This window comes from Phaseolus vulgaris, chromosome 4, assembly GCF_051622355.1.
Source record: "Phaseolus vulgaris cultivar YP4 chromosome 4, ASM5162235v1, whole genome shotgun sequence".
Taxonomy (NCBI): Eukaryota; Viridiplantae; Streptophyta; class Magnoliopsida; order Fabales; family Fabaceae; genus Phaseolus; species Phaseolus vulgaris.
Window position 1 is genome coordinate 33103980 of NC_143501.1, and position 12385 is coordinate 33116364.

Genomic DNA, 12385 nt, shown 5'->3' on the forward strand with positions numbered 1-12385 from the left:
CCTCCTCCTCCAAAGAGAGCAAAACAGAAATGAAGACTAAGATACGTGAAGAATTAATGGAGGAGATGAGAAAGGAGACTGATCGGATGCGGCTAGAGATGAGAAAAGAGAATGAGCAGATGTGACAAAAGTTTCTATCGCAACAACTTTGTGTTGAGCCGATTCAACCCCTTGTTAGTCCCACTCCCAAGAGCACAAAGGGGAGTTGTGTGGCTCCTGCAACATCAGGGGAGGATATCATTAAGAAGACGAGGGAACGTGAGCTACTGGTAGGGGGCGGCAAGCTTCCTCGGGTGGTGGCCATTGGAAAAGTTTATGAAGAGGCCACCCACCTTATATAACGTTCCTCTCTCCCCTGATGTGGCGAAAGTAACAGTTGAAAAAGTACGAGTACCTAATGATCGTGTTCCCCTACCTTCAGATAAGGTAACCACTATGGCCGATGCATTTCATACATTCGTTGCCTGGCCCAGACACCTCATTCGAATTATGCCAAAACCTCATGTAATAATTTCATTTCATTATAATAATTTATATTTATATTTATATATTACATATAATTTAATACAAATATTCTTTATTTTGTAGAAACATCGTCGGAAACCAAGTCCAGAAAAGAAGCATGAGGTTCCGGTTGACGATATAGCTTCCTTAGCTCTATATGCTAGACAGATTGGTCATGATCCTTTTGAAGTTCCCTGGGATGATACGTTTTTTCAAATAAACACTGAACTGCCACTGTACATGTACATGACAGATTTATTAGAATTTGTAGTTGGGGATCAGGAGCTCAATATAAATATAATTGAATTTTTTATGATGTAAGTATTTTTACCTATATTCACTTTACTTTATGTTAAATTATTATTGATTATGCTTTAACTAATCACTTGTAGGTTTTTGCATGGAGTCTGTCTCACTGAGGAGAAGGAAAATGTGTATGGATTCTTAGATCCTGCATATACTAATCCCACTGGAGCAAAGGCAAGTGAGACCCAATCATACATCACTAACACCCTGGAAAAAGAGGGGAAAAAAATTATTTATGCTCTTATATTAATGAGTAAGTTTAATTATATGTCGTCAATTATTATTATTTAATGTTTTAAATATTAACTAACTCTTTTCATGAATGATATAGCCGTCATTGACAGTTACTTGTCTTATCAAAGGTTGATAAGACTGTTGTGTGGTTTTGTTCCCTATACAAGAAGATACCCTCAAATCTTAAGAATATCATTGATACGTAAGTACACTATAAACTTAACTTTGTATGTTACTAATTAACCATCTACTAACGAGGTTTTTTTGTATTAACCAGTTCATGGCATGGATATAACATCCTAAAAGGTCAATCCATTTCAAATAATTTGAACTAGATAAGAATAAAGGTTTGTAATTTTTTTCTTTCTCTTTTCATTGTTTATCAATATACTAACTTTTACTTTTGATTGAATTATAGTGTAATAAACAACCAGAAAGCTGTGAGTGAGGCTGTTACGTTATGCAATGGATGATTACCATTGTAAGACTAGGCATTAAAAGTGGTTGGAAAGAGGTAACATGATATGTTAAATTATTTTTGTAATTCTTGAACATATATGTATCTTAAAACTAATTTATGTCAACTATATTTTGAAATGCAGTTCTTCACGGAAGAAGTACCAATGAGATCGAAAGCCATAGCATATGTGAGACATTCTTGGTCCATATATTTCATAAATTTTTATAACTCTAGGATAATTGATCAATAGTGTAGGGATTATATGTAATTTGATTAGTGTTTGTAATGTACATTTTGATCAATATATATTTGATTCTCTGAATGTATGTATTTGTCTGACTGGGTATATATAATTGAACAAGTTAATTTATATGGGAATTAGCACGAAACAGATTGCTCTTAAAAAAACCCACTATTTATAAGAGCGATTATTTACCAAAGCCGCACTTATAAATCCAGTGCAGGATTTATGAGTGCAACTATGGTAATAGCCGCACTTGTAAATGCATTACCCCTAAACCCTCAAACTCTAATTCAGAAGCATATACAAGTTCGGCTACCAGAAATAGCCGCCCTTATAAATAGTATTTCAAATGCGGCTATATAACCGAACTTGTATCTCTTCGATTTACGAATGTGTGCTGGTCAAATGCGGCTCTATAATTGCCCTTGTTTAGCCTTTCTGCACTAGTGTAACCACCAATTCAAAACCATCTTATATAACAATAAAAAACTTACAATACATAACATTGTACGATTAGATAACACTTTCATAACTTTAATTTTTACATTATCAGTGACTATATATTATTTATTCTAAAATTTAAAGACCAAAATTGTCTTTGCATAATTCTCATGAGACAAGTCTAAAAATATCTCCACAACAAAATAATGAAAACAACTATGGCAAGAAATATCTATCTAAAGTAGGAAGATAAGTTATTGTGAAGAAGAAAGAGAAGGAAAACTATGTTGCAGTTATGTTCATCTTTATTGTGAATGCATCAATTAAAGAGTTCGTAATTAGGGAAACTTTGCATTAACAATAACTGCAATTACGATTGCAGATAACAATTGAACACTATAATATTCTAGGTGTAAATATTGTTCATATCTTTATATCTGACTAATATATGTTCCTTTTTCTCTTGAACAAATGATTATAATTTTTTTAGGAAAATAAAGAGCAGTAAAGAATAATAAGAGAAAAACTTCTAACTTGTAATTAGTTAATTTTAAATTATTTTTTCAAAAATAACTTATAAGAAAATTTGTCTATAAATGCATGTACTCCAAAAGATGTGGGCAAATTTGAACTACTGTTTTCAGACAGTTATTATTTCCAAAGTGTTCTAATCTTCGGTGTCATAATTAGAATCAGAATCAAAGCTAGAGGATAGTGGTCCTGTGTCGGCAATGATCAATTGAGTAAGATATTTTAAAAAATAATATATAGATAGGACATAATAAATATAAGTTTAGATAAGAATGGTAGATTTATCCTCGTTGATAGAGATTGGAATCAATGAGGACAAAATAAGCGGTCTGTTGCCTCATCGTCTTCTCCTTTTGTGCCTTACATTCACCATTTTCTAAAAATCATTTGATAGGTGTCATCCAGGTTTCTTTTTCAACAATGGTCATGCACTTGTCCGTGCTGACATTGGGATTTTTTAGGATCACATAATAACCAAACGGTGGAGCCCTTTTCTTTTAGTAGTAGCCAACCTTGAAAGCATGTCAACTCTAGCATTATGCTCACATTAAATGTGTTCAATTTGAACATTTTTGAATTTAGACATCAAATTCCGAACGAGGTGATAATATTTTTGTAATAAAGACTCTTTTACCTCGAATTTGCCTTTAATTTTTTCGACTACTAGTTAAGAGTCACTCCTACAAATAACTTGTTGGACTTCCATGTCATATGCTAAAGTGAGCCCGACCAGGATGGCCTCATATTCTACTTCATTATTTGACGTTTTGAAATCAAACTTCAATGATTGTTCTAGGAGAATGTCACTCGGACCTTCAAGAACTAATTCTACTGCGCATGACTTATCATTCGATGAACCATCCACATGTAAGGTCCATTGGAGATCCTTGTCCTCGGTTGGCCAAGGGCTAAGTTCAGCCATGAAATCGGCTAAAGTTTGAGACTTAATTGCCCCCCCTTGGTTGATACTAGATGTGAAATTCAAATAATTCAACTTCCCATCAAATCATTCGTCCACCAAATCAGGTTTAGCTAGAATATTCATAATAGGATAGTCAGTCTTCACTATAATTCGATGATTTTAGAAATACATCTGCATTCTTCATGCGGTGACAACAAGTGTTGGAGCTACCTTTTCAATCATCTGATAGCAGACCTATGCACCATGTAGGACTCGGCTAATGAAATAGACCTGTCGTTTTTCTTTTTCCAATTCTTGTACTAGAATTGCATTGACCGCTTCCTCTAATACTACAAGGTATATTATGATTGGTTGTTGAGCATCCGATTTTTGTATGATTGGAGGGATTGCCAAAAATGCTTTTAAGTGAAGAAATATTTCTTCACATTCGGGTGTCTAAGTAAATTTAGCCGCTTTTCGGAAAAGTTGGACGATAAACTTGATTTTTTCTGCTAGCTTCGGCACAAATTTGGATAGGACTGTCATTCGATCGATTAGCTTCTGAATTTCTTTTACATTTTTGGGGCTTCTCATTTCAATGATAGCCCTACACTTTTTCTGCATTTGCTTCAATACCACGATGGGTGAGCATGAAACCTAGAAATTTTCCACCTTCTACCCCGAACGCACACTTGTTGGGGTTAAGTAGCATACCATGATCTCTGAGAGCTTTGAATACTTCTTTGAGATCTTGAATGTGCTATAAACATGAATAATATTTGACTACTATGTCGTCAACTTAAACTTCAACATTTTGGTCGAGCATTCCTTTAAAAATCTGATCCATCAATCTCTAGTAAGTTGCACCAACATTTTTTAGACCAAACTGCATGACTTCATAATAGAAATTGTCGCAGTCAGTCATAAAAGTTTTTTTCTCCTTGTCTCTTGGATGCATTTGGATTTGATTGTATCCAGCTTATGCATCCAGGAAACTTAAAGTATACTGGGCAGGAGTTCGGCCCTTGGTTTTGGGCTGGAAGTAGCTCGATTCTCCGTTTGGACTGAGGTCAACTCAGTTATTGGACCTTGGGTAAGGGTTACGAGTTTGACCCAATTTAATTAATGAGCCCATAAGATATAATGGGGTTGCCATTTGAGAGGGCCCCATTGTATATGCTTATAATAAGTGTGCGCAAGTAGTTATGATATATGTGTGTTTGTTACTTGTTACATGTTTGTTTTTGTTATTTGTTGCATGTTAATTACGTATTAATGCCTGTTGATAGTTGTTGTTAATCCTAAAAGATAGGGACGTGCAGTTAAAAAATAATGTTGGCCTGCGGTTTAGCACCTGAAGATCATTGGTCGGTCGATACTGGATAGAGGATAAACATCTTTTGAACAAGCCTTGTTGATGTCAGTGTAGCCGTGCACATCCACCATTTACCATTAGGCTTCTTGACCATGACCACATTTGTCAGCCATGTGCTGTAGTGTGCTTTTTTAATGAAGTTGGCTTTCACGAGCTTGTCATTTTCCTTGCGCGCTGCATTGCGCTTCTCTTCACCCATTTTTCTCTTCTTCTAGGCAATCAGTCTTGCTTCTTTGTACACCGAAAGGCGATGTGTGATAACATATGGACTTACTCTTGGCATATCAAAGGTCGTCTAGTAATGAATTTCTACAGCAAGTGCAGCGCATTGTCAAAAGTAATAATTTCTCCCGATCGATTTCAAAACAAGCAGTGAATTATCAAGTACAATAATCGCTAAATATAAAACAGAACAATAAAAAGTGTGTTGAAAGTAGTTGTGTTGGTGATGATCAATGAGAAAATAGACAAAGAATTAGTTGCTTCAAGTTGGAAAAATAGGGATTAGGTTTCATTTGTCTCACTCTTACATATTTTGATTAGCATGTTAACATTATGTTCTTTGATTGAAATTGATGCCCGTATAAAAGTCATTTATATCGATTCCTCGCATATCAAATTCTTAAGAATGTTCCCTAAATATCGATCTCTGACATAATTATAAGAACAACTTATAATCAAGCTCAGACGTTAATAGCAACTCAAATTTCAAGTCTATTCCTAACACTTAAATATGTTAAGTATTGTTGTTTAGGTTAAAACCCTAAAAATACTTCCCAGTCAAATTTAAGATCCTCAAACATGTCACAGATATTTAAAAGAAAAAACAACAATACCTATAATCAATTAAGAACAAAACATTATATCATAATTAAATATCACCTCAATACATAAGAGTTTGAACAGATTACTCCCAATCTTAAAGGGTAGAATTAGCCACAGATACTTCTAGCACCTTCCATTCTTCCAATTAGTTACAATTTACGCAATGGTGTTTTCTTCTCAATCTGGAACACTAAGGTTGTGCCTCTAGCCCTCTATTTAACCTAATTTGCTAGGGTTAGGTGACTTTCTGCATCACACTTATGGGATTAATGATAAAAACATAAAAATAGTCCAATTAATCTAACACATTCTTGTTACTGAGTTGGACTTTTTTCTCTCTCTTTTGTGCGTTATGGGTCTTCCAGTTTTCTGCTTTTAGCATATATCATTCTTCTTTAGTCCAAATCTCCATTCTTCCCTAGAAACTTGCAATTAACACCAAAATTGGGAATAAAATGCTCTCATTCAATTAAAGATCATAAAAAATGTAAAAAGGTATAAATTCATAAATTAGGGATTATTTTATATGTAAATTATCAATTAATACTCATAAGTGCCTATATTTTAATATGAAATATTACTGAAATTAGGCACTTATCATCTAGGCAAATAAATCAGCATTGTCACTTAGTGTCTGACTTACTACGTTGTTGTCGGCCGACTTTAATGAAGTCCTTATTGTATTGTATGTTCTTCATCAAGTAGGGGTAGCGGACGGAGATCCTCACCCGCCTCAAAACGAGTGTCATTCAGTCAAGGGTCGAGATCGACCAATGCGACTATATGTTCTCTTATGGGAGATCTTGTTTCCCAAGAGTGACCTCTGGTCAGTCCTCTAGACTTTGGAGAACGTCCTCTTCTACATTCTCTCAATTTCCCACGCAGTGATTCTCCGTAACATAGTCGATTGTTTGATTCAAATTTCAGGCTTGCAATGTAATACTCGAGCTACCTTTTGATCGACATGAACGATGACTATGTCACCTGAAGTAGATGGAAACTTCATTGTGACATGCAGAGTTGACACTATTTCTCTAAGGCAGTTGATGGATGACCGTCCGAGCAAGATGTTATATGAAGTATTGGCATTAACAAGAAGATACCTAACTTTAATGGTATTGCAGAGATATCTACCTTCGTCGAATGTAGTATATAAGTCAATATACCCTCGAGTGTCCATTCATAAGGTTGGATTTCTGATTTTGCAATTCTCATTTTATTGAAAGTTTTCCAGTATAAAATATCGATCGAGCTACCTTGATCTACCAAAACCTTGGTGATAACAAATTTTTCAATTTCCACTGTAATCACCATGGGATCACCCTGAGCTGGATTAATAGCTGTAAAATCATCATTTGTGAAGAGAATTGGTGGGATTCTCGGTTGGTCTTTGATCATGGTTGAATGGACTGACTAGATAGCCCTTAAATTTTTTTTGTAGGCTGAACTTGAACATCTTTTGCACGCAAAGCCTCCAACGATCGTATTGATTACCTCACGAACACCATGTCCTGAAAAAATAGCCATGCTTGGGACTTTAACTCCTTTGTTGTTTTAAAGAACGTCAATCATCTTTATAATGACCTCATCATTCCTCCTTTCGACCACGACCATCGAGCACGAATCCCCTAGTGATCGTGTTTATGACTTCACGAACGCCTCCTCTGGAGCGACCGTCACACCTGAGACTTTTGCTCCTTCTTGAACGATCACCCCACCTGGGGCTTTCGCTCCTTCTTTGTTATTTTATAGAACGTCGATCGTCCTCATGGCGCCGTGATCATTCTTCCTCTTGACTACACCGAGAGTATGGTTCCCTTCATTCATCTCTAGATGGATATCTTTCTCTTTGTGGAGATCGGTATGAGCTTTTGTTTGCCTTTTGTACAAATTTTCACAAGTGGCCAACTTGGACAAGTTCTACAATGTTATCCTTCAATGCTTGACACTCTTTGGTCGTATGGCCAAAATTACGGTGGTACCGACATTATTTAGACATGTCGACATCTCTTGGACTGTGTAACTTTTTCAATGACGGGATCAGGTCGACATGCAATGCTTCATCCATAATTTTCCCCTGATCAGCATTTAATGGGGTATAAGCATGAAACTGAGGACCTCAGTTATCTCTGAACTTATTAGACCAACCGGGTATGTGTCGCTACCTCAGTCTTTCACCTTTTCTTTGTCTCATCCATTGTTCGCTTGAGCATTCTTGTAATAATCATGTAGTTCCTCAATTTGCATGAATTTAGTTGCCTGATTTCTCAATTCATCTAAGATTTTTGCTGGTTTTTTAATTAGACTATCAGTGAATTGTCCAGGTCAGAGAGTTGACATTGAATGATGCATGGCTATCTCTAGCATGAGGATTCTGATGCTTAGAGACAATTTGTTAAATCTTTTCATGAATGCTCGTAAGGGTTCTCCTTTCTCTTGTCTGACATTGAAAAGAGCTAGAGATGATATGTGGTGCGGTTGGCTACTTGCAAATCGAGTACTAAATTTGACTGACAAATTTTTGAAGCTATCCACTAAATCGAATGGATGTTGAGTATACCAACTGAGTGTCCCTTCTTTGAGAGAGGTAGGAAAAACCTTGCACCATACCGCCTTGTTTGTAGTGTAGAGGTTCATTTGTGTTTTGTAGACATTTATGTCTTCGTCCAGGTTTGTCGAACCATCATAGAGCTCAATGTTGAGACTCTTCCATTTAGGGGAAAGTTGTGCGTCCATAACTTCGTTAGTGAAGGGATGTCCTTTTGGCTCATTGTCATCTTCAATGACATGAGTTCGTTTGGTATGTGGTCTAGATGCGTACTGAGTTTGAGTCTGAACAGTGACTGTCTTTTCTGGGCTCTGGGTATGTTCACTTGAAGGAAATTGTTGTCCATGTGGAGACTTATTTAATTGTCGTCTCAATGCTTCATTTTTCTCTTTAAGGAGGTGTACCTCCTTTTCATTCTTCTGACGATCTTCTCTGCTTTTTCTTATGTATCTCTTCCATATGTTTTTGTAGAGTTTGAAACATAGGCATCTCATATTCAGAGATTCGTTCGTTGTTTGTAGTGTGTCTTGTTGAACCCATGATTGCTTTTAATTATATCTTGGTCCCATGATGGACGCCAATTGTACTTGTATAGACAAAGTAGGCCTAGATAGTACCTAAAACTGGTTGTACAAGTATTGAGGTGTTAGTCATTTGGTATCTCCCTTACTCTTCAATACTCTAAGACTTCTTCCTTAATTCGCTGGTGCTCAGTTGGGGTTGACCTGAAAAAGGTACTCTGATGATCAAGTAACTGATTAAAAGTATTCAGTATTCGGAGTGTATAATAAGAACTGATTAAAAGCGTACCTTATTTCTTTGCAAATGTTTTATTTATAGTGTTGGTCGTGGGCCCTCTATTGTGATGGACCGAATCTATCAAATATCAGTGTTAATTGATTATTAGGGAGGTTTCTTGATTTCCCGGGACATTACCCGATTTTAGTGGGATGTGACCCCATTTTAGTGGGATGTGACCCGATTTTAGTGCGATGTGACCCTGATTATGAGAGAGTCTCAACAATTGCTATTTAGTATAATTGCTTTAAATATGTGTTAACCTGGTCGGTTGGTCACCCAGGTCGAGTGACATGACTCGTCCGACACCGACCGGTACAATTTTATATAACTGTTTTAACTTTTATTTTATAGAACAATTAATTTTAGCTTATAAGAAAATCAAATTTATTTTTTACCAAAAGAACTTATACAAATTTCATTCAAATATAAGCTAAATAGAGAGTTCATACACACCATGACCTGTAGAGACACCAGATATTGGATGTTTGGACTTACCCTGGTCCTAGAGGTGTGAATTAGATGTTAGTCTCTGGTAGGCGCATACTTAATAAGTCTTCCGGAAGATGATAGATCCATATGCAATCATTATGATTAAAATGAAATAAAAAATATTGGAGAATGAAAAAAAATCAAGGTACTATGATGCAAATGGATCTATGAGCAATCAGTATGAATAAAATTTATATTTTCACTAGGTTTATTTTCTTGTTGTGTTGTGAATTGCGATGATTATACTACGTACACGAACAAAAGTTGATGTAGGTGCAGGAGTGTCTGGAAGACCTTAGAGTTTTAATTTGAGCTTTGAAATGTAATTATTTGTATTTATATAAATCATAATAATGTATTAGGAACACTTCAAAGATTCTAAACTTGTACAGAACCGTGTAGAACTTGTATTGTAAATAAGTATATTTCTAGGGTGTTACACAACATATTTAAACATTTTTACAATAATACATTAAAATATATTTATTTATTATAAAACTAAAACTATAATATAATATAATTTATAGTTCAAAGTGTATCTATTTACTTATAATATTATTACAGGTATTATTTAGGTGATTTACTAATTTACTAGATCGATACTGACTTAATTAAAGAAAAAGAAAAGGAAAGTGTTTTTCTTTATGGACTATTAATTCATTATGCATTTTAAAAATACATTATTTGCATAAGATTTTTAAGGAAAATATAAAGAGAAGGATTGTGCTTTTCGTGACAAAACGAAAGAAGTTATCAAGAGAGAAAAAGAGAAGACAATAATCAGTGTGCCCGATACAGAAGAGTTAGTTGTGCCAATTATTATCTGTGTTTTATTCTCTCTATTATTTAGTGTTTTTGTTATTATCCATCCTATCAGAGAAGATAAATTTTTTTATATTGATTCTTATATGTTAAAGACAAATTTGTAGTGTACTTATTAATTTTTATTACTGGATGCTTATATTGGACTAATTGGTTTACATTAAGCGTTTGTTAGTTTTTATTTTTTTTAGTACATCCGTTATCTTGTCTATTATTATATTTTGTTACTTGATACTTTTCTGTTATTTATATAAAAAAGAATTAATCTGATTTTTTTCCTTATTGTCTGTGATTTTTTCAACAGTATTGTGATACATATGATATCATAATAATAAATTATGATTTTTTTTATATTTATAATGATTACCTGAGTGAATAATGAAATATTTTTATTTTAATTTAAAAATAAGTTAAGTTAGATAAATATTTTGATATTTTTATACCATTGTCTCATACATTATAATTTTTTATAAAATTACATTTTTCAAAATATATTAATTTTTTTATCAGAAAAAAATAAATTAATAAATATGAGATATTTTAAGGATACTTTAACCCGTATATATATAACAAATCTATCTTATGTTCATAAAATTTAAATCTATGCTAAAAAAAAAAATTCTATAAAAATTAATAGTCATCATACAAACCATTAACTTAAAACACCAATTTAAATATAAAAAATAAATGTTAAGTGTTTTAGACATAATTCAACTGAAACCTAGCAAAGATTATAATCAAAATATATTAGTATTTTTAAATATCAAAAACTATAATAAAGTATAGTAGATATTATGGCCTATCTTATATTTGTTTCCAACCCTTTTAATGGGTTAGAAATTTATGTGTACAATGACATTTCAAATTTAGAATATGAAACAATTGCATAGACTTTGAAATTACAAGTCTTCACAATATAAAGACAAATTAAACTTCTGTTTTTTCATGCATTTGGTAAAATGTCATGATTTTATGTAGACTTTTTGTCAATATAGTTTCGTCTTTTTGTTATACAACTAACATGAGTTTGGAAGAGTGAAAAGGAATTAAGAAGAAAAAAAAAGGTTTAATATTTGAATTTTTTTAAGAAAGTATTACGAAAAAAAATTAAATTTACTGTGTACCGCAACATTCTCCCAGTTAAAATGATTGAGACAAGGTTCCATAACATGCAAAAGTTCAATCAATATTAATTTCTTTTATAAAAGTTATAATAATAGTTTGTGTATGACTCTGCAAAAACAAGAGCAATTATATATTAATTAAATTAATATATTATGTAAAATACACATTTAGTAATATTTCTTAATGTTCAAGTGACAAGAAGTAATGTTATTTTATTTTTAAGAATCATTAAGAAAATAATACAACATTTTCTTTTTATCTTTTATAGTTTTGAATTAACTTTACATTTTCTGTTTTTGATATATATATAATTCGGAAACTAAAAGTGGAAAAAAAAGAAACACAAAATAATTTAAATTGTATTTCAAAAAATATGTAAGAAAAGGAAATTTAAATTGGTATAGAATACCACAACTATATACCCAAAAAAAAAGAACCTCTTACATGCTAAAATTAATTTTTTTTATTACAAACATTAAAATTAGTTTCTTCCATAAAATTAAAATTAATTTATTTCATTAAATAATTCATGAGTTAATTTTATAGATGTTTTTTAACTTTTTATTTTGTATATAAATTAATTTATACTTATACAAAAATCAAATTTATTTTTCTTCTTATTTTTTTCCGAAATAACTTATAAAAATATCGTTCAAATATAGCCTAAACAAATATCAAAAAGTGTGATAAAAGTTTTGTATTCATTGTTCAGTAAGAAAGATGGAGCCATCAACAGTATCTATAAATATAACAAATAGAAGGCACTTCCAGGGTAAGTT